This window comes from Ambystoma mexicanum, chromosome 4q (genome assembly GCF_040938575.1).
Source record: "Ambystoma mexicanum isolate Mex_15411 chromosome 4q, UKY_AmexF1_1, whole genome shotgun sequence".
Taxonomy (NCBI): Eukaryota; Metazoa; Chordata; class Amphibia; order Caudata; family Ambystomatidae; genus Ambystoma; species Ambystoma mexicanum.
The window spans coordinates 489118200-489140775 of NC_090928.1; the positions used below are offsets into that span (position 1 = coordinate 489118200).

The following is a 22576-nucleotide window of genomic DNA, read 5'->3' on the forward strand; positions in this document are numbered from 1 at the left end:
TGAATGAATCAATCAATGAATCTATACATCGAAACATCCTGGTACTTTATGAATTCTAGTCACTGATGAGAAGAAAAACGTATAATAGAGAGTAGAGGTTACATAGTTTGCATATCCTGCCTTTTGCATAACCCCAAGCATAATTATGCATAGTTAATTGCCCCATGACCCTGTGCGCCTTCATGCTCAACTCATCAAAGATGAAGCCATCTTTCTCTCTGAATCCAACACAAATCCTAATCCACCCTCTCCATCTCTTTCCCTCTTGATTTTCTCACCCTTGGCTTGCAACCCAGAGGTACTCTTTGACAGGAGCACCACTCTCTTCCAGTTCATCATGGTCATGACCACCACAGTCAGATGTAACCTCCTAAACATTACAACAATGTTCATGTCCCTGACACACCACTCAAATAAAACCTTCTGATCAGCAAAAGGAATAACAGGAAAATCCTACTTCTTCATCTCTATTCTTATCTCCTCAAAAAAGTCTTCGACTTTGCAACACACAACCTTCCCAGTTCTGTCTTCATGAAACCCTTACTGTCACAAGGCTGGATTACTCTCCAAGCAAAATTGTTCTCTTCATATTCCTGCTATAAATCTGTCCATAGTCTTGCCTCAATACCTCGCTGACTGCATCTCATTGCATCTCACTTTACTCTCACTCTTTAACGACTCACTCCCCAACACTTCACAATCTATCAGTCCCCACCACCCTCACCTATGCATTCTCCTGCTTTCACTCCTTTTCCCCAACTTGCCACAATCAACAGGGAGGCTCTCCCTCAGCCACCAAAGCTATATCATCAGTGGAACTCTTCACACCACAACTCAAACTCCACCTGCTAGCACTGGAAGGAGCACACCAAATCATCCCACCCTCCTATCCAAACCAACCACTTACCACCCTCTCATGCATTCTGCCACCTGCACCACTCTATGTATTTGTAAATACTATCCTCAGACTGTTAATGTTCCAAAATATTGTTTTGTCCTCAATCCCTGTCCCTGATATGCTCTCACATTTACCCCATCAGCACCTTGTAAACAGCACTCTATCAAACAATGCTCTTAAGTGAAGGCACTTTTGCCTAGGACCGTCTGCTCTCTATTACTACTTTGTAAATCATTTGATTTCAAAATGACCACACATTCTTTAATAAATATAAAATACAAATGCATTCAATTAAAAAGTAGACAGAAACAGCAGTTCACTGTATTGTTCTGCAGTACGTGAGCGTTCAAGAACATAATCAAGGATAATGTTTTCAAGTGGTTGATTTATCAGTTCCTTCTGAAAGTTACACGAGCAACAAAAATAAAAAAAATACCATTTTAATGAATGTGTTGATTTTCAATCATGAACTAAATGAAATTTTTTAAAAAAATGAACAGGAATGCATGTTCCTTTTGCGAGAGATGTGCAAAGCTGTCGTGTTCTGGAAATGGCCGGAAATTAAAAGAAAAGCACGAATCATATAAAAAAAGAAGTTCTGTACTACAATTTGAGATTACATAATTTATTAACATTGCTATGATGAATACATATAGTTGATAATTTCTTCTATGCAGAACTGTAAAAAAATAATTTTAATACAGTATCAAAATGTACATCAGTGTTAACAAAACAAAAGACCGGCGTCCTTTGAGTTACAACAGCAGAAAAGTGTTGTGGGCACAGTTCTGCACATAGTTACTATCATAGGAATACAACAATTTGAGTTTAAGATGAAAATCATTTCATAGAAGACAAAAGATGATGCAGCTTCTGAGCCCACATACATAACTACTGTAATATCTAAACATGTTGATTATATGGGTTTACATCTGCTTCTATTTTTGTGAAGCTTTCTTGGCAATAAGAGAACACGAATGCCTTGCATGGCACAACTTTGTTATGGAATCAAATAGAAATATGTATTTGATAGTAGTTAATTCCTCTTCCGTGCATCCACATAACATCTAATCAATGTTTTGGCAATATGTTGCTTCTCGAAAAATATATGTGTAGTTATGTGTTACACTTTTTCACAACCGATAGTCTCTTTTAACCAATTGGGACCCATTCTGTAAGGTAACAGCATATGCAAATACACCTGCTAAAGCGCCATTTTTTGTAATGCATAGAGGGGATGTGAAAGCACATGCCCAACTCTTGCACAACTCTTGTCTGAAAGCTGATTGGTGCAAGTGGCACCCTAAACCAATGTGTCGGTAGTTAATAAGCTCTGATCAGTGGCATCCTGGAGAGAACATGTTGTAGAATTATAATCGAATATTCTATAACATGTGTACACATCTACAATGTGCTTGCCTCAAGGGAGGAGTAAGAGCGCTAATCCAAATTCTGTAACGGTGCATGCTTCATTGACTGTAGGTTTACTTTTCATTGCATGGGATAAACCCTTGTGGCAATGCAAGAATCTGAGCGTACCTTCCAATTGGTTATTAAAGATAGGTCCATGCAACCATTCAGTAAAATGAGTGGAGGCCGAGCTTGATCATTTTGTTGGTATGGCCTTCATTGCCACTGCTTCTTCTCTTGGTGCCTATTTCTAGAGTGTCTGTTAACATTGGAAACCAGATTTATTCAAGAAAGAAATAGCAACCCGCTATGCTTTGATTCCAGACAGGTCTCCAGAGTGCATTGCCTTTAAATTCTATCCCATAATTGTACAAGTGTCCAAACATTGTATGACAATCATCAGGGGGAAGGGGATTCTTATCAGTCCATAGTAAACAACTGAATGGAAACATTTCAGGTGCAATATGTTTTATCAATACATACTCAAATAGATAAATACACAAAACAATGGAAATAATGTGTTTGTACCTCTTAGAATTCAGGTGTGTAATGTTAGTCATTTTCAGAAGTAAATTGCTTTACCTTCCTCTGGTGAGCATGGTGACTGACACATATGTGTAATGACCAAGCATGAGCAAACCTGTTTTGCGAAACTGGGAACAATCTGGATTTTCTGAGTATTTGGAGTTCAATGAATCTACAGATCTTGTACATTTTGGGGTATTAAGTTTGGTTTCGGCTCATTACAGTTGTAGGTTGACGAACTACCCTTTATAGTGAGGAAAAAAGATGAGAGTAGTTTCCGTCACTTATGAATAAAGTGGATTTGGAGGGCTAATTGCATGCAGGGTTAGAGCCATAGTCTCATAGTCTAAACAAAACATGTGGTCAAGGAGGAATCCTTCAAAACATGGCGTCTTTGCAAATTATCAACATCCCTGTTAGTCATTTGAGGAACCTCAAAATATGAGAGGCTTTTTCATTCATGTGCGACATGTGACTGACTGCAACGTCTCCACCGGCTTTGCTAATGTAGAAGCCTTCCAGAGACACTCTTTATTGTAATATTTCCAACACCACTGGCACTATTGTAAATCCCTGCAAAAACATGAATAGATATATAATGTGTGTTTCAAAGATTGCTGACTCTGCTGCAGCCCTGGCATATTTGCAGAGAATAATATCTGGTTTAAGCTTTCTATAATTAAATTAAGCCTCATAAGTACTCAAATAAGCATCTTCCAAAATATGAAAGGATTTCCTGCCACTCAGCTCATTCCTAACGTTCAATACTTGCCCCTAATACTCTAGATAGGTGATTATTATGAGACACTGGCATTCCTGGAATGTTTTGAAAAATAGTACCAACAGGGACTATATATTAGCTGCTAGTTTCACAGCTCCGAGGCTTCAGAGGGTTATCACATACCACCTACTACGGCAATCACTATTAATTGCAGTGGACACAGAAGGTGGGCAAGTGTATGAACTACATCTTAAGCAACCACCACAGTCTGGGGGCATAAAAAGGCCCACACTTGGTAAGCTCTAAAAGGAAGCTATGTGTCAGTGAACATTATGTGTTCTAAAGTCCAATGACATCAATATCTGTCAAATGACCCAAAGGAAGACTAAGAACATTGCTTAGAGTCTCGGAACTAGAGACAAACATGTCCTTCAAATCTCAGAATATGTTGGTAGCCATTTTAGGAACATGACTATGTAAACAACCCCATGTTTCACACTGAATGAGCTGCAAGTCTTATGTTTAAATATCCAGCAGATTCAGAGTTTAAATAATTTGAAGACATGCCTAAGCAATATGGATAGTTCACAGAAGAGAGGAATGCTTTTGAAACCATCATATTAGGTTGATAGTCTTTTCACACACTCATGCATGATTCTGTTGAGGCACATTCCAGAAAGAAATAGAGATGTCCATGTAGCAGGACTGATTCAGGATTTGGAATGATCTGATTGCAGAAACAATCCCCAAGTTGGGATCAAGAATATAGCTGTGAAAGGGTTGTGGGAGCTGCAACCATTTCACAGACATTACAGGTTCGTGGAAAGAATGTTGAAAGGTTAGTGACCTTGTCCTTCATGACCACGCAGAAGGAAATCTAGAGCTTAATGACACCCTCTTCACCTTTTCAAATAGGGAATTTCTAAGTTCTCTGTTATGATAGCCGAGTGTGTTTGAGAAAGTCTTTTGAAGCCCTGATAAACAGTAATTGTTTTTCTGCTGCTGATGCATCATTTTATCTCTTCATTTTAACAATTGGGCATAAGGGATGCAACTGAGTATTCCTTGTCTGAGGTCCAACATGACATTACAGAGGAATTGATAGTTTACAAGCAGAACATTAATCATTTAGCAAAGTCTTGACAGAATTGTCTACCAGATTAAACCATTAAATGCTAAAGTAAATGCTCACCCCAATCCTTTTCCAGAAAACATGATCAGTTGTTCCCAAGAAACACCCATTACTACTTTAGCTTTGACGCTTGTTTTCACACAGTCAGGGATGGCCTTACAATTCATCACTCAGCACCCAGCAAGATAACTTGTTACACCCAAAGTCTTCTCTGTGGACCCATAGATGGCTCACATATATGTGACCAAGGTGAAACTTCACTTTATTCGTAAATGAATAGCTTTTCGGAAAGCCATAGTAAAGCAGCTTTCCTGCCTTCTTACCTGCGTAGTCCTTGTTCATACCAAAAATCAAATTAATCTAATTTGAAAGAAGGGTTTTATCATAGTTTACATTGTTAATATGAAAGTCGTCCTAAACAAGCTAAGGTTGTATACATTCTACATAAAGTTGGGAAAACTTGCTTTGCATGTCCACACTATGGATTTCTATGGATTTGTGTGAGGGTGGTACCGATGACCCGTCCCAAAAAACGTTAGGTAATTTTGAGAGTAAACTTTTATTATCATTGTTTCAGCCAAACCTTTCACAGATCATGGTCTGAGTTATGCGCCGGTAAATAATAAGGTATGTCTTTTAGGATTTGGAAGCAGGTGCTTAAACGAAGATTGCCTCAGTCCTTATTCTCCTATCTCCAAACCCACTTCCACCATTTGTGATTCAAGCAAATATTCAAATCAACCTCAAAGGAGAAGTCTTGCTCAGACACAGTGTGAAACAGGGCGACTACAGCCTTTAGCATATCTCTTCCAGGAAATAGCACAAGTAGAGAGCAGTTACTCCATTTTTCACAAGGAGTTATTTGTCATATAGGATATGTTTGAGGGATGGAAGCAGTTCCTGGATCCTAACACTTGGAAGAGAGTACAAACTCATGTAGAATTCTGAAAAACTTTCATGTTGGCCAGAGTTTTTCTTCAGCTTTGAATTTCTGGTAACCTACCACCCAGCAGAAACAATGCCAAGGCAATTTGGTTAACACATATTAGCATCCGAGTGAGTGGTGTCAGCAAATAAATGGGCTTGCATTGATGGTATAAGTCTGCTTTCCCTCCCTTCCTTCTGCACCACTCTTCCAGCCCAGCAGACACATTTTCTTCAGATGATGCGTTGTGTCCCCACTTCTGACCTCTTAAATACACACCCCATGCAATCTGTGTCAACCCTCCTTCCATTGTCCACCAATGTTTCCTCCTAAACTGCTTGGGCTGTCTTCTGCTTTGGTGCCTATTCCACTCCATGGTCACCATGGAAACAGAACAAGGAAAATGCTGTTTTTCTGTTTCCCTCGTGACACTTTTTTTGTGGATTTTATTTAAGGGATGTCATCACAAGCAAAATGCCCAGAGCCAATTTTTTATTATAAAAAAGAAAACATTAATATTAACACCCTGGCTGCCTTAACCACCTCTTCCTCGGTGGGATTCGGTGGTAATGGCACAAAATCCTTTCAAGGCCCTTGCTTCACTTTGGCCTACATTTCTTGGCTTTGTGGGCAAATACCACCAACACCCACCCGAGGCCTAACGCCACAGTAAAGAAGATAATATCAATAACATTGGCAGAACCAATAGTTGAAATCTGCAATGCCTCAATGTACAGTGGTTTGGTCCCCATCCTGCTCTAATCTGCCACCATAATACCTTTATTAGGAATTCAGTAAACCATCAGCAGATCCGGCAGTTCTAGAACACTCTAAGCTATCTCCATGGCTTTCCTGGGGGCATTTCTGAAGGAAATGCAATCTTCCCAGCTGATGGGTACTAAAACCAATTGCATGTACATGACAAGAAGGTTTCTGGAAGCTCTCAAGAACACATCACATGTGACACTCAACCTCCTTGCTTTCATAATGGTTTTTGACCTGGTTGATCATGATATCACACCACAATAGGTAAAAAAGAACTGCACTCAACTGGGATCAAAATCTATTTCTAGGACCCCTCTTTGCACGTCAATCTGGATGACTTTGCCTCAGCATATTTCTAATTGATTTGTGTTTTCCCCCAATTATCCATAATATCCACTTGCCTATTCAGTATGTATGAGAGCCCTCAGGAAAAATGTATTTAAATCTTAACACCATACTTCTCGATTAGCTCTGACGAATTGAATATCCATCTGAATACCACAGAATGACGCAGTGAACCTGACCTGATCACCTGCTTCCTACAAACATATACTACAATGGTCCATCCTCAACATTTGTCTGAATCCCATTAAAAAATAAAATACTTGCTTTCACCGTACCAAAACTTTTAACTATTCTTCCAACACTCCTGATTGAGGGCCCTCAGCCAGATACAACTCCACGAATGTTGTTTGTTTAACAACACCTGTTCTTTATTCCCAAATCAACCTTACAGTGCAAAAGACTCAATTTTCAGCTGCACGTGTGGAAGGAAATCTCCCCTTACTTAAACATACCACAGAAAGTCATTGTCGCTCGAACACTCCTACTATTGATATTGGACTAATATAACACTATCTATCTTGGGATAAGAAAGGAATGCATTTCATATCTGCTACTCCTGAAACATTTGGCAGCCAGGCTAATTTTCTCCCTAAAAACATGGGATCCCATCTCATCCACGCAGACTTCTTTGAAATGGCTCATTGTCTAGCACAGAATTGTCTAACGGCCACAAGATTTTAGTGAAAAAATACCCTCACTGACTTATGATTAACATCAAGATAAATATTGCTTCCAGGAACATAAGCTCCTCATCCTTGAACCTGCCCACCACACCGAAGATGAACATAATATGACCATTGGCTAGAACTCCATATGCCATAAAGTGTTTGAAAGACAGCTACGCTCCCTACGTAGAGCAGAAGGTGCTGCCAATTAACAATGGTAAAACTAAAATATTGGTAGTGGAATGGAAGGGGATGTTCTATTGATAATATACAACAAATGCTCTCATTCAGGGACATGTTAGCTGTTTGTTGAGAAAATGTACAAGGAGATACAAATATTGTAAAGCAAGCTGCCTTAATAAGGCAAACATATTTGAAACTAATTAAATTGTTAAATGATCAAAGTAAACGGTCAATCGAGACAATCTTAAAAGTATATAAGGCCAAATTAGGTTCCATTGGCCTTTATGGTGCTGGGCTTTGGGCCTGCTAGAACTATAGGATTATTCAGAAAAGTGAAGATAGTTTCTTAAAATGAGCATTGGGCCACCCATCTCGGGCCCTTTATTTTACTTGCATAATGAGTTGAGCCAGGCTTTTATAATGGATAAGGCAAAGGCCAGACCTATTAGTGCCTGGCTACATAGACAATCAAATATCAGGGCTTTACAACTGAAGGAGATTGTGAAAGATATTTTGCACAGAGATCCCTTTGTTAGGATCGGGAGGATAGAGCAGGGGCAATGTGATCATCTTAGAAGCAGGACGACACAGAGCAACACTGGTTCGATCCACAGGTCCACGCTTAGAAACCTCTGGGTATTAAGCGTGTTATAAATAACATATCATATCATATCTATCCTGTGGTTGAGTTTGTTTGCGATATGCTCATTAGCATTCAGAGTGCACAAAGTTACCCCCTAAAGAGATCACCACATCTGAAATCAAGAATGTGATAAGTAAATTAAAGGGACTATGGTGTGAAGCAAGAGATTACATAGAGTTTAGAAAATCATCTAATAGGAAATATTTTTAGAATTACACCGATAGATAATAGCAACATTGCGAATTAGCTCAGGTGGATCTCTGATACCTTAGAGAGGATTCATTTAACTCACTTTCATTTTGATTTTCTTCCAGTTAGATTTGATTTTAAGGAATGAGAGGGTGAAAATCTGGACATGATCAGCTGTCCCTTGCATCCAAATCGGAGGAAACTATATTAATTGCTTTGCTTTTTTGTCCCAGGTATGTAGATATTCGAAAATGCACTTTGAAACCCTTTTTGAGGTCTAGGAGATTTAAGCGATAGCATTTGGTAATTATGTCATCTGCAAATGATATCAGAGGTTGCAACTTCCTGGACTGAAATATACATTTAAAATAAGGTCAAAAGAGGCTGCATGAATGTTCTACTCATATAAATATGCTATTCTAGTACATTGTGATTGTATTCTTAAAAAAATATGTTTTATATTACATACTTGCATTTTAAGAATTTAGTGTTTGGGAAGACCCCAAATTAAACTAAACTAGAACTAACACTGTCTAGGTGAATGCTGTCTATCCTTGGGCCTAAACAATGGAACACTCCCTTTTGAGATGAGAAGTAGTCTATCTTATCCATGTTCTGCTAAGAGCCTGTCTCCTTATCTTGGCCTTCCATGAATCTGCCTCCCTCTTCTACACTTTGTATGTATGTATTGTAATAATTGATATTGATTATCTGTCATTTACTTACCTATCATTGCAATGATTTTGGGTGTGAATCAGCAACACATTGTTCCTCATCCAAGAATGTGACTGTCAGGTCCACTGTCCCCATCCCCTTTAGATCCTTCTATGACCTCATGGAGGAAGTCGATTGCCAGCAATGACATACGTTGTGAGGCCTTGCTGATAGCTCTGAATTCAAAATCCCTTGATGGATGGATGTGTTATTGTGCTTTCTGTGTGCTTACATTTGTTGGCCATTCCAATGTCAGCGGACCTGGGCCTGCAAATCCGATGAATTACTAATACCCTGCCAAGCAGGGCCATGTTAAGCACTTTTGGGGCCCTGTGCACAGACATCTTTGGGGCCCCCTCCACCAAACCGAAGGAATTAAGTGATCCAGAATATCTGCCCGCCCCCACCCCACCGCGATCACAACACATAGGTTGATATGCTGCCTCACAGCATTACAAATAAGAAGGTTTACTCCCCTTACCCTCTTCTTTCTTGCTCTAATCAGAATGATAAACAAGTGCCATTTGATGGCCAACATTATCAGTCTACGCAGAGGTCACTTCTGTTCTAGCAAAGATACATGAGACTTTTTATCAATAGCATCCAGAAAGGTATGCAGCCTGTAGTATTAATGCAGGACTGTATGTAAAAGGTACATGTAACCCAGAGTATACAAAGAACTCACATTTGCCGCCTCACAGAATGCAAACGTGCTCAAGCATGGATAGAGGAGAACAATTGGGAGGAAGGAGAAAGTTACACATACCATACAATGGAAATGTGGATGCAGATTAGAAGCTACCAGGAAGGTGACTGAATCTAGACAGGCTGAGATTATAAGTGGGACATGGTTTTCAAACAGTGTTAATATGATTGGTTATTTAGATCAAAAGAATAAGTGCCTGTGGTGTGCAATATATCAATGCTCACTATTATAGTGGAAGCAACACTATAGCCAGTGACACCATGAGTGAGGCTGTTTTGAAGATCATACTATGAGAAGAAAATCATTCTGAAGGTCTGACAATGTTGATTGGTTAAGGAACTGGCAATTTCGAGAGGCTAGGCAATACATGATTACATTAGATGCTCAGTATTACACACACTGGTTATGGGGTGAATCTGGGATTTGTGCCAACTCAAATTTAATTAATTAATAAATATCTCTGCAATGAGTGCTTAACACACTGAGCTAACTTCTGATCCATTGTGGCATTCAATTTACCAATGTGCATTTCAAATGTGTCTATTGCACATGATCAACATAATTCCCACAGGAAGGAAAGAATGCTACAGGAGTTTTGCCGCAAGGAACTCACAAACTATATATACCACAGTGTACAACACAGAAAGCATTACAATGTGAATTGATTCAGGCAGAATATACTTGCCAAAACAGACAGTCAATAGGTTTAGAGCCTCAGCCATTAAACATCATGATGTGCGCTATTTCATTTTGGTGAACAAAGGAATCTTACTTCTTTAAACCAGGCAGCCTTGTGGGGCCCCCTCCAAGTTGGGGGCCCTGGGCAAGTGCCCCTTTTGCCCTCCCATAAAAACGTCTTTGCTGCCAAGGGCCAGGAGGATAGCTCAGGGGCAATGTGTTTGTCATTGAAGCAAGACATTGCAGTTTCTTTCCCAGCTGAAATACTGCCCTCTGATAGTAAGTGTGTTATAAAAGATTAATTTATGTGCTCATTTATTAAGGAGGTGATGGACTATCAAACTCCTGTATTTCAAATTTGATGAGATTTTGGCACATAGGGCCTGATTCACAGAAGTGTTTTATAATGTTATGTTATGTTGTTATGTTAGCGGTACTTGTATAGCACACCGTCACCAACAGAATTGGTCCCCAGGTGCTCTGGCGGATATGTAAACAGGAAGGGTGGAGATAGGGTTAGTCGGGAGGAGGTGAGAAGGAGAGTGGGAGAAGTGGTGTGCTGTTGGCAGCTTCAGCTCGGTATACACCAAGTGCTGGGCTTTGGTGCTAGTATCGGATCGGATGAAGGCCTCCAGTGCTGTGGGTGAAGTTTACGCATTGTTGATGCGGTGTGGTAAAGTACGTGCGGATTGCTGGAAGAGAGATGGTTATGTTGTTTTGTGTAGGTTTAAGTATGCAGAAGATTGAGGGTTGGGTTAGTGCGGTCTGTATCCTGGTTCAGGTACTTATGATTCCGTTAGAGTTGTATACCTGTGGGTTCGGATGTTGCTGGTTCCTCATGGGCTGACTCGATTTGGTGGTGTTGCGCTGATCAAACTGTTTCCTATTGAGTATATTTGGATTGGTGGGTGCGTCTGAACCTAATCTTCAGGTGTGGGACTAGGTGGGTGATAGTGTGACCCATGACCCTGATCAGTTAAGGTTTTGAATGGGTCGGGGTCATGTTGAAGTGTTGTCCTAGTAGATCCATCTTGGTGAGCGTGTGTATTCAGACGTTCGTATCCTTTTGTCCTGGTTCTTTGTTTTCCGTGGGGTGAAACTCCTTGGGACTGTTTAGTTGTGTGGTGGGGCATTGTGCTACCTGCTTTGTATTGGTGGACATTGTGTAGTGATGAAACATTCTGTTTCTCACCCATTCCATTGGGGCCGTGATGCAGTGCTTGCTTTCCCTCTCTATGTTTTGTTCTTAGGGCTGTTGGGGAAGGTCATAGTTATGGTCATGGTCCTCTTGATGATTCGGTCTAGTCTTTCTGTCTTAGTTTGCTATGTTTACTGTCTTTGGTCGTATTGCGACTGTCTCCCGTTAGGTCCTTTAGTATGCCGTGGGATATTTACCTCAGCTTTTCCCATTGATTGATCGGTGTGTATCGCGGTCGCACTACTTTAATTGATGTTTTTAGTTATGCCAGTTCCCCTGTAGCCAGTCTTTCTAGTTATGACGTGAAGAGCCAGGTTTTGAGTAATTTCCTGAATAATAGGTGGTTTCTTGTGTTAAGTATGTACTTTGGAAGGACGTTCCAGGTTGTCGGGGCTTGGTGAGAGAAGGAGGCTCCTCCAAGTTTTCTTTTGTAGTATGACTTCGGTTCCAGGCGGATCTCCATGCTTGATCTGAGAGTTCTTGTTGGTTGATGTAGGCGCAGTTGGCAGAATCCCATAGGAAAAGCCTCTGTGAATCAGGTCCATAATGTATACAAGATGATGCAAGTCAGACCTGAAGTGTCACACAAGCTTTTCAATAAAGCTAGTGTGTGACGAGTTTGCGATCTGTTCACTGATCCAGAATAGTTGGAGATTACACAATTTGAAGGCTGCACAGAGAGTAGCTCATTCTTCAGAGAGGGGTGTCAAATGTCAGTTCTAGAGATAGTATACACTAGCAACAGCATTTTGTAACCACAGTAGCAGACTGGTAGACTTTTCAAGATGATCACAGTTGCCGTGATCTCTATATGTGTAAGACCTTGTGAAACCTACCTCTAGGTGTATAACATTGCGTAGCGGTTTCACAGTTAGTTTTTACAAATCCATAACTTAGTTTACCTGTCTTCCCTATTGGAACGCTTGCGATGTGCAAATCCCTTAAACCAGAGATTAAGAATGGATAAATTGTTCATATAATCTGTGTGTAGTGCTAGAGACATTAGGATTTTCCCTCTATTTTTTTTTTTTGCTACTGCCTTTATGTGGATTAAAACACTTCTGCCTATGGGCCGGTTTAAGGGATGCAGAGAAAAGGTTACATTTTGATACCTGAACCATATGACCAGATTTCAACAGACTATGATGGGTATTAGAACACTGTTTGTTCTCTCTTTCTAGAGCACATAACATATTAATGTAAGTAACTGCTGATAGCATTAATAATATATTTAAATGTATTCTCCAGTCTGTAAAAACAAGAGTTCTCCCGGTGTAACACGAAGCAAATAGTCAAGTACACATCATGATTAAGTGGTTTTACTGTGCCCGTTACTCACTATGCATTGTAACTCAACAGCCCCTCTTATCCCACGTGTCATCTCTTTAGGGTATAGTTGCTTGCTCTCTCTCTCTCTCTCTCTCTATGTCTCTCTCTCTCCAGTGATTTGATTTTTGGTATGGTTGCAATACTTTACTCCTATATCTATGTGTTCTCTTTAATTTCCATCTCAAACCCATGTGTTTGCCTTGTTGAGATATGGCCTCAATATGTAAATGAACGAAGACAAACCATGTACTTCACATGATAATTGAAGGTTAAACCCAGCCAGAACATTTTGCCAGCACTTACAAAATGCATGGGACTGGTGTTTGTGGCATTTTATTTGAGCAAACCGCTGCTCACCAATGAAATAAAAACATTCTCAAGTTATGAAAATAGTCACCAAAAGGCTTGAAAAGGTCTTAGTCAGTGCTATAAAAGACAGAAAACTGCAACTTAAATCACAATCACAATGTGAATAAAATATTAATCTCACCTGTCACCACAGGCACTTCCGGGAAAGAGGGGGACTACCCCTTAAAAAGCATAGAGGAACAGGTGAACTTTTGAACGTTTTATTCAATGTGTGCTTATGAATAGTGTGTCTGCCTTTTCAGGATGTTCTGCCTCAAATCTCTGGTGAGGAGTATTCACTACACCATTCCCCATCGGATTGATGTTGCCAGCTCCACTTACCTCCACGTCCCTCTTCCTGTCTTACGTCATGAGGCCCAGCCTTCCCAACTGGAACTCTGTTTATTTTTCCTATGGAGGTACATCACCTCCCTCATGTCCTACAATCTTACGTTCAAATTTTTCCTGTCCTCTGAACAAGACCCAGGAGACATTTCAGGAGTAGGGCTCCAGGGAGCAATGAAAGGGACCCCTCTGCACCCCCTCCAGTGGGGCAGAGGTGGGAATACGGGAAGACCGGTCTCTTGGGCCCCCTGTAGGGTGAGGGGGACCAAGGAGCAGGGAATGCTCTATGGAGAAGGGAAAGCTCTCAGGATTCCTGCAGGGTGAGCAGGCCTGATGAAACTGCACAAAGCCACGTGCGCAGAGCCTGGGACTGCAGTAAAGAGTTGCGGGAGCCTGTGGAGAACTTTCCTAAAAGTGCTTCCATGTTGTGCTGGGGGTGGGCGGTGTCCGCCACAAGGATGGACATGGGGGCCAGGAGAGGCAGCACACATGTTTGTTGTGCGCTCGCCCACCTTTGGTAGCATGAAGGTGTGCCGGCTGGACCTGACAGGTTCTGGGGAGCCCAGGTTGGTGCCACCTGTTAGGGATACTTCTCCAAAATGGCTAATTCCCCTTACCTATTGAGTCCCTCAGCAGCGATGCTGGTTTTCTAGGATTTATTGTTTTCACCTGGTAAGAGTGTGAGCCTTTTTTTCCCACTCTTACATGTGTTTTGCTGTGTGTGTTTAACATGTTTGTGTTCATAGACTGTGGAGCCTCACCTACTCCACAGGCATCATCGTTTTACTGTGTGTTAAACAGCACGTTCAGTGCAGTGACACAGGGTTGTCTTTTAGACTTCCCGATTCAGACTCCATTTTCGGGGACTGACTACTGTCTCCCAGAACATGTAAAGTTGCCATTGACTTTATTAGTCTCTTTAAATGCACACACCCAGTACAAACTATCTTACATAGAGTACTGGAAAGGGTTAATACTTATCCCCTTTTGTCTGTTCCTCTTGGAGCATTGTTTCACTCCCTTTTCATTAAGACTTGGCGGGTGGCAGTGGTGACTACCCTATTTTTCCTACCGTGTTTATCTTAAATAACATTGGTATTGTTTTAGACTATCTTGGTAGCCTCGAACTTAAACCCGCTAGACCATATTTGTTTTAATTTGGTTCCGACTGGGTTTATTCATCATTTCTTTTGGAAAAGTCTTTCTTGTATTTTTCTCTGTCCGCCAAACCAGGTTTGGTTCCTTTGTTTGCCGTCCTTTCACGGGCTTCTGCACAGAAGCCCTCCTTAGGCGCCTGAAAGTCTGGGTCGGCAGGATGTGAGGGAGGGGTCTGAGGACCCCTGCCATGGGTTCCCTTGATAACCCAAGTTGCATTCCTGTTTGATTGGCTAGGTGACTGTCCCGCCAGGGCAGCCACCCTGCGGTGTGATTGAGAGCCAGGCTGGGTGAATGGGGGAAAACTGCACAAAAAGCAGGTCTCTGGAGCTGGAAAGGCAGAGTCGCCACTGGAACGAAAGAACCGAAGAGGAGCTGACAGAAGAGGACCTCTACAATGACTGAACGGCCCGGAGAAGCCCTGCTGCAGGTCTGAATCTTCAGACTCCAACGACAGAGATAATCTTCCAAGAGTCTTCTCCCCTTGAGCTGGTGGGACCAACCAGTTTGCCCAAACTGCAAGCCAGGACTCCCTCCTCTGGTCGAATTTGCTGTACAGAGCTACAGTGAACCGGATAGCCAGGAAGGTCGGACCCTGCTTGGGTTTTAAGGAGCACACATTGTATTCATTGCTTTGCTCTGCTGCTGGTTTCTCCCCTGGGCAGTGCAGGACCCTCCAGTCTTCCTACTCCGTGTCAGTCCGAAGTCGCTTCAGGAACCGTGAGCCTGCAGGACCTGCCAGGAACGGCCGCCTCAGCTACAGCTGCTTCTCCATTTTAAGGTACTGTTCAAATCCGGTTGTTTGTTTCGTTCAGCCGCGGCGAAGGTGTGTGAAACCTTTCGCCAGTCCAAGGGCTTGTCCTTCTCTATTCTATGAACTAACTTTTCTGCTGACCAACTTCGTTCTGAACTCTTGGCAAAGACTAAACTGCAAACTACCCTGAACTGTGTGATCTTGAGCAAAAGACGTTTGTCCTATTGACTTTGGCCCTAAGCCCTTTTGATTTGATTCCCTCACTGTAGTTCCTTTTTCTAGATTGCCCTGCTTACTTACCTTTTGGTGTTGCTCAATTTTGGTCTCACTTTGTCTTTTGCTCCCTTTTAAATTGTTGGAGTGCCATTTTGCTCACACTTCATTTTTGAGCATAACTTGTCCAGAATCTATTGGGAGTGGTGTGGTGAATTAAGAGCGTGATTTTGCAACTGCTTTACTTTAGTGAAACATTTTACAACTGATGTGTAAATGAATGTATATTCTTTTGAATCATAGTAACTGCTGTCCTTTGTGTAACTATTGATACTGCTCATTTGCTCTTGAGATAAGTCTGGCTGCTCATCCATTGCTACCACTTTACTGTGTAGTACAGGCTTGTACCAAAAGTGAATTTGTACTGTCACTTGTAGTCTTAATTGTGTGTGGTGTTCTCAAAGGGTACTGCATATAATTCTGCCTAACAACACCACATTGTGGTTGGCACTGTTACCGGCTTATAAGTAGGACAAAGGAACCTGCTGGCTACTAGGTTACTGGGTTGCTGCATCCTCCTGGCTCTGGAAGGTGTCACTCGCGGAAGCAGGCTGTTGTGGTTTCTGCTCCCTTCTTTTGTTCCAGGCTCCTGATGGGGATAAAGAAGGAATAGAAAAGCCATGTGGAGGACTCTTCTTTTGGATCCTCTTGTCCTGAGGGGGACACAAAAAAGGGGAAAAGCCAAAAAGGAAATGGAACTGAAGTATTCCCTATCCAAGAAGATGATGACATTATTAAGCAGACCATTAAAGAAGAACATGAAGACCAAAGGAAGAGGAAACAGTCCCTTCTTCCTAGTCCTCCTCCTCTTCTTCCACCTCAGAGAACATTTCTTCCTCCTCAGTGGTGGGCTCTACTGTCTCGAAGAAGAGGAAGCCAAGGGGAACTATTTGGACAGGGAGGAGGTAGAGGTGGCTTTGGCCCAGGTATGGGACAGCATAGGGTTTTCCAATCCTGTGGCCCTTGGGAGGAAGTAATTACTAGACAATTTGGCAATACAAACGCATGCCGAATATGTGGCTCCCACTCCTTTTTTATATTAAGGACAAGATCCTTGCAGAGTGGAAGGACCCTGAGCATATTTCAATGCCACGTTTTCTGACAAAGTTGTAGCCTCTGAAAAGGACAGAGTATTCCCTGATGGAAAATGTCGAGGTGGATGACATCTTTGCCATCCTTGTTGGCAGATGCTCCATGACAGTGGGGAAGCAGCTGTATGGAATCCGGTGGACAGGAAATCTAATGCAGCAATGGAAAAGGCTCATATGGAGGCCCACCTGGCTCTCAGGGCTAATGTCTAAGGATCCTATATGGCACAAACTGCCCATTAAAAAGCTCACAAAAACTATGGAGGAAAGTACAGCCTGTCTTCCGGTGTTGGCAGACATGCAGAAGCAGGTGGAATTTTTGTCAGACCTAGCATATGACAATGTAAAAGGATCTGCCATGGCCATGGGGGCAGGCATTGCAACCGGTAGACACATCCCCATCCGAGATTGGAAGTTGGAGGGTTCATAGAAGGCCATCACTCTCAAGATTCCTTTTCGAAGGCAACAAGTTATCTGGTGATTCCTTGGAGGACAAAGTACATAAGGTGTATCACGCCAACAGACATGCAGACAAACTGAGGAAGAAATGTTAATCTACTTCCTCCAAGTGTAAAGGATCAGAATACGCGACCCAGGAAACCCTTTCACACACTGGCTGGATTCCAAAGCCGGCCAGGAAAAGGAAAATCACCTGTTAAGATACAGAGGTCTTGAGAACCACAGAAGGCCAGTGGGTGGAAGATTAAAGCTCTTTTTCAGGACTTGGGAATGGTGGTCTGCAGATGCTTTGGTGAATGAGACGGTTCTGCAGGGGTACCTGATAGACTTCACAACTGCCATAATCATGACTCCTGATGAAAGTCATCAGAAAAAGGAACCCATCTTAAGTGCCATTCAGGAACTCTTACAAAAGTGGGCTATTGTAGAGGTTCTCCAGGAACTGCAGGGTCGTGGTTTCTACTCTATCATCTGCCTGGTCCTGAAGCCATTGGGGAAATTCAGGTTGATCCTGGATCTGGAGGCTCTATATGTGTTTATCAAAGGGGAGAGTTTCAAGATGGAAACCCTTCAGAAAATAATTCTCATGGAATAAAGGGGAAACTGGCTTCTGACCCTGGACATGCAAGCTGCCTATTACCATATAACCATAAGACCTGCTCAGCGGCAATGTCTCAGGTTTGTGTTAGGGGGAAGGCACGCACAATTCCAGGTTCACCCCTGTGGGTTGAAGTTGAAGACGGCCCCCAGGGTCTTTACCAAGTTATCTGCCTCCTGGGTGGCCCACCTTCAACTAAAAGCTATAAATGTCTTTCCATACCTGGATGATTGGCATATAAGAGCAGCCCATTGAGAGTTAATACAGATAAACTTAGAGAATGTGTGCAAAGCCATGGATCAATGGGGGTGGTTTCTTGTGAATTGGCCAACTCACAGCTGCTTCATTCTCAATATCTAAACTTCGTAGGGGAACCGTTTTGCACCAGACAGGGGAAGTGTTCATTCCCAAGGAGAGAGCCACTTGCCTCCAGGCTGTTCTTTCCAGGGTTCTACTGAAGGAGTGGGCTTCTGCACAGGAGCTTCATGTGGTACAGGTTCACATGGCCTCTTGCACATTTATGGTGCCCTGGGCCTGGCTTCATCTCAGGCCACTCGTTTCCCATCCCCCCTATCACGGGATTCCAGCTACCCAATCCTGTGAGTTTCGTATTCCTGTGACACAGTAGTTGAGGAAGGCTCTGGATTGGTGGTTGCATCTGGGCCATCTCCATTAGGGGAAAAGTGTTGATGCCCGCCTTGAAGATCATTCTCACCACAGATGCCAGTGGCTGAGGTTGGGGGCCACCCTGCGGCCAAGAGCCATGCAGGGGAGATGGACCCCAGAGGAGAGCCTAAGGTCTAAGGACTGGAGGGAAATATTTGCAATTGGCAGGGCCCTGGTGACGTTTGCTGGGTGAGGCTGTTCTGGTTGACAGATAATTCCATTGCCCTGGCTTACATCAACAGGCAGGGGGGGGTTTGGGTTCTGTGTCTCTGAATTCTCTGGCATGGGACATAGGCTCCTGGGCAGAATCTCACCTCTGATTCATAAAGGGGATCCAAATCAGGGGAATAGAGAGAGTTGTGGCAGACAGGCTCAGCAGGACTTCCCTATCCTCACAAGACCTGTCCCAGATGGACCGAACGTCTCAGAAAACTGTTGAAGGTTCCGAACCCCATGTTAGACTTGTTTGACTCCATGGCATCAGCCAAACTGCATCTGTTCTGCTCTTGGTGGCTCTGAATATGGTTTGGCCCTGGGAGCTTGTGTCACCTTTCCCCCAATTTCCTTGATTTCGAGGGTAGTAAGGAAAATCAGGGTGTGCATGTCCCTGGTGATTCTGGTGGTCCCCTAATGGCTTCAGAGAAGTTGATTTCCTATACTCGTAGAGCTCCAGACCCAGGAGGTGTTGATAATCCCAAAGTGGCCAAGCGCAAACCTTTGGGACTGCTTGGGCTGGCAAACAAACCTTGCTTGTGACTATAACCAGATGGATTTGGACTGTAGTTCATATGGCATCTGGACTTCCCATTCCTGTACAGGCACAGGGTCGTTCCATCAGGGGCATAGCTGCTTCCTGGGCTGCTGCCCAGGGGGGTTCCATGCAAGAGATATGCGGAGTGGCCACCTGGGCAGACCCTAATACGTTCATAAAACACTTCAGATTGAATGTCGATAATCCAAGGGTCGGCTCCTTTGGGGTAGGGGTACTCACAGCTGGAATGGGGTGACTTCTGTCTATTGTATAATAAAATTGGTGGATGGATGCATCAATTCTTGGGGTCTATGAGGGTTTTTTAGCTGGGGTCCCTCCCACTGCTACATGCTTGTGTACACCTCATGACATAAGTACTTGGTTGATGAAGAGGGACATGATGGTAATGCCTCGATTACTTACTGGTAATCTTCATTGCTCCCCATCCTACTCTCCCTCGTCACTTTACTGACATCCCTCCTCGCCCTCCCAGGATGTGGAAGGTCTAATTGTTCCGGTTTGGTAACACTGACAAAGTATTGTGTGTAATGAGGGATGTAATATACCTCCAGAGGAAAAAAGAAAGGAAAAGGGTTCCTGTTGGAGAGGCTGGACCTCATGACAAGGAAGAGTAGGGCTAGGAGTAATGAAGATCACTGGTAAGTTATTGATGCATTAGATAATGTGTGGGTCAAGCTATGCCATGACTTGGAGAATGTAGTGCACGGATAGGAGACTATGTTACCTTTGTCTTTACATAGTATGCTTAACATTTTTCCCAGTAGTAAAATGTGTCAATGACATTCCAGAAATTGAGTGTGTATCCCTCTTTGGATTAGCTGCTTATAAAGTTTAATAGAAACAGATTCGGCTGCTATGGGGCGTCAAGGTTACAAAACATCCCACTGAATGCGTAGCAAAGGGTTCAATCTAACGCACACTCTGACACATGTGGTACAAAAATGAAGAAACCTACATGGCAATATCCAACTTCTGATAAAACAGATATTTGTTAAGTGTATATTTGTTAAGTGTAGTTGGTCATTCCGTATTTAAACAGTGCTGAAAATATATGAAAAGACAGACTCTTTAGGGAGTTTCTTAAATATGCACCTCCATTTTCTTTTGTTTAGTTTTTTTTTTTTTTTTGGTCAATGAAGCCCATTTGCTTACAAAGCAGTACCGTAAGTAAAAACAAAAAGATACCTAGGAAGCAGGCTGTTTACATTCCACTTTCAGCAAAACAGTAAGAAAAATAGATAACAAGACCCCACAAACAGAATAGTGTAGCGTTTCAGATAAATGTTTAGCCAGAACAGGTTCGAATTCTGACAATTGGTGCATTCCTATGTTCTGTGTTATGCTACTGTGAATAGAGGAAAAGCAAACTACCACAAGCCTGTTGCACGTCCATACGAGGAACTGTCATTGAGTTGGGTTGTAAGCCACGTACTGTACCTACCTCAGCATTTCAACACGCACACACACAATCTAGTTATATACAAACACGCAAGGAGTTGAAAGAAAATCCAGAGTGGGGGAGGTAACATTCAGGGCAAACCTGCAGCCTGTTGAACATAACGTTCTAGCGTGGAAATAAAGAAAGTACATGCTCTGATTACAGTATTAAATAAAACAGGAGTTTCAGTTGCAAGGGAAATAGAGGCAAGGGAACAGTTTTACAAATAGAGCAGAACTTTCTAGAATCGTTTACTGGTCTGGTTCTATCTAAATCATAAATTAATACTGCCTCAATTTAGGAGCTGTGTGGGGATTGTTTTGGTTGAAAACTGTAAATTTCAATAGCTAAGTTTTGTTTCACTTTAAAAGAGGGGTCATTTTCAGAATGTGTGCCCTGAAGTGAGGGGTAACAGCGGCCTGCTGCAGCCTTTCCTTGTGAAAGAAGCAATGGCCTACTTGGTCGTTTGCTACACTCGGGCTGGTAGGAGACGTTGTGGTCTGTTAGCACCTCTGAATGCGTGTATCCGTAAAGGCCTGCGGCTGCACGACGCACAGCGTGAGCTGTCTCTGAAAGCGAATTACTGTCTTTCGGCTGTGTCAGCCGAAGCTGCGCCTTCTCTGCGTCGATCCAAATACGCATCAAAAATTGTGATCCAGCCACCCAAAGATGAACACATAAAACAACTTCCAAACTACCGCTGTGCCAAGACAGTTTTCCAAATGTTTCGCTAATTCTCTTCATGTTGACACCTCTGATGGAAGCATAATGCGTGAGTGCCTCTGAAGTGTTAGGTAAAAATAACTGTGCAACGGTGGCAGAGGTTTAGTAATGTGAGCCCTGCTGTTCGTTAAATGGATGCTGGGACACCACCACGCAGTTCATTTGAGGAGACGTCGGAAATAAGCTGAGCTGGCTTCCATGAAAGTCAGACAGGCTGCAGTCAGGTCAGACGTCCCGTTGTCAGGCATATGTTTGGTGTAGGCAGTATACATACTAGATAGCCTCCTTTTGTGCTCTTCGTTGTTTATTTGAAGCGACTGTTTTCCAGAAGGAGGCACATTGCAGTGTTTTCAAATTGGTCCTTTGTATTGGTTTTCTGATAAATGGTGTCTAATTCCAGGACATGAACCTGCAGCATCTCCAAGTTTCCTCCACACAACCTAAAACAAGAAAAGAAAGACATTTCGGTTGTAAATGTACTAATAACTTTCTGTGACAAAAATGCAAACATTTGAGTTCCTGGAAATGCAGGTTGACCTTTACAATTGTATACATTATGCATGTGAATCATATCCCCAAGTCTGCCCTGTTACTACTCCCAAATGAATAACATCTGGCGTCAGCAGGATAGCGGGTAAAGCGAAAGAAAGGAGAAGGTGGGGAAGTAGAGAACACATTCTATCCCAGATGAGAAACAAGAGGTTAGACAGAAATGAAAAGCGAAGAAGCCAAGCAGGCGGACCCACCAAAGACAGTTCGATGAAAACATTGTGAGAGATGTCAGGGTGATGTGTCCTAGAACACAGCCAAGAAAATGGCACATCAGGAAGATGGAAGATGACATCCTATTGCCTGAGAGGCGTTTAAACCAATGCCTGATTGTCAATCATTGGAGAATAGGCCAATTGAAGCACCTGGCTAGTCCATTGGC

General features: G+C 42.6%; 1 long non-coding RNA gene across 1 annotated transcript in view; it reads right to left on the reverse strand.

Moving 5' to 3' along the window:
* Positions 1-1507: 1507 nt before the first annotated feature.
* The window catches only part of LOC138467795 (uncharacterized), a 147540-nt gene continuing 126471 nt past the window's right edge, over positions 1508-22576 (reverse strand). The window contains exon 2 of the long non-coding RNA XR_011268144.1: positions 1508-22085. This is a non-coding gene — a long non-coding RNA (uncharacterized lncRNA). The remainder of the gene's footprint in view (positions 22086-22576) is intronic.